Source organism: Etheostoma spectabile, chromosome 4 (assembly GCF_008692095.1).
Source record: "Etheostoma spectabile isolate EspeVRDwgs_2016 chromosome 4, UIUC_Espe_1.0, whole genome shotgun sequence".
In the NCBI taxonomy this organism is placed as follows: domain Eukaryota; kingdom Metazoa; phylum Chordata; class Actinopteri; order Perciformes; family Percidae; genus Etheostoma; species Etheostoma spectabile.
The window spans coordinates 4,449,205-4,450,407 of NC_045736.1; the positions used below are offsets into that span (position 1 = coordinate 4,449,205).

The 1,203-nt window shown below is 39.4% G+C and overlaps 1 protein-coding gene across 3 annotated transcripts in view; it reads right to left on the bottom strand.

The window, feature by feature from the left end:
• Positions 1-1,203, bottom strand: part of LOC116687475 (receptor-type tyrosine-protein phosphatase gamma) — a 571,464-nt gene that overhangs the window by 105,584 nt on the left and 464,677 nt on the right. The gene's annotated exons all lie outside the window — the stretch shown is intronic.

The window sequence follows — 1,203 nt, forward strand, 5'->3', positions numbered from 1 at the left end:
GGGGGGGGGGGGGATGAGGTGCCTTGCCCAAGGGCACCTGGCAGTGCCCAGGAGGTAAAGTGGCATCTCTCAAGCTGCCAATCCACACTCCGTACTTTGGTCCGTACGGGGACTTGAACCAACAACCACTATGTAACTTTTAGCGCGAGTTGTAGTTTCAATGACCGAAGCGGGAACAGTTACATAGTGTTTCTTTAATTAATGAAGTAAGTAAGTAAGTAAGTAAGTAAGTGAGTAAGTAAGCCAGTAATTAAGTAAGTAAGTAGGTAGGTAGGTATTTAGGTAAGTAATTAAGTGAGTATGTAGGTAGGTAGGTAAATAAGTGAGTAAAGTCCATTTATATTGCACCTATCAAAAAGTGCTTCACAAAATAACCTATTAAATAGATACATTAAAACAGCCCAATAAATCACAGTAAGTCATAGTAGAACACAGAAGCATAACATATAGACGTAATACAGTCAACAATGTGGCTGAACGAACGCCTGACTAAAACGGTACGTCTGACTGAGAGGAGGAATTCCATCTGTTTAACACTGAATTCGGTCGATCAAGTGTTGGGAGAAACTGAAACAAACATGTTGATCTCCCAGTGCACATTTTGAAATGAAGTGAAGGACTGTATTACGAATATTTAGCACAACTTCTAAATTTCCAGAAGGGTTCCATATTGTAAAAAATGAGACTTCCATATGTTTTTGACTACAAAGCAAGTTGAGGCCCTATATAAATACTGGGAAAGTATTAAAACGCTCGTTCCACAAAGAGAGGAACACAGCCTGTATTCAGAAACTGTGCCTTTATGAATGTGATGTCACAAATATACTATATATAGATGTAGAAAGTGCCGTACAGTGCTGTTAGTCATTTCCCAACTGCAGGGAATCAGAGAGCGCATATGCATCCTCGGAAACGCTGACCAATCAGAGCAGACTGGGCTTTTCAATAGGTGGGTTTAAAGAAACAGGCACGAAAAATTAGTTTCAGACAGAGCGTGAATACAGATACAGACAGTAGGAGAAAAAGAATGTGTTTTTTTAATATTAAAGCATGTAAACATGTTTGAGTAGAAACCTAAAGCTAAAGTATGAACCTGAAAATCAGCTTGATATGGGACCTTTAACTTGGATGTTTCTTCTAGAGTTTTCATTTTCTCAAAGGCAGAGCATGATACCCAGGGCTCGGTTTACACCTATCACCATT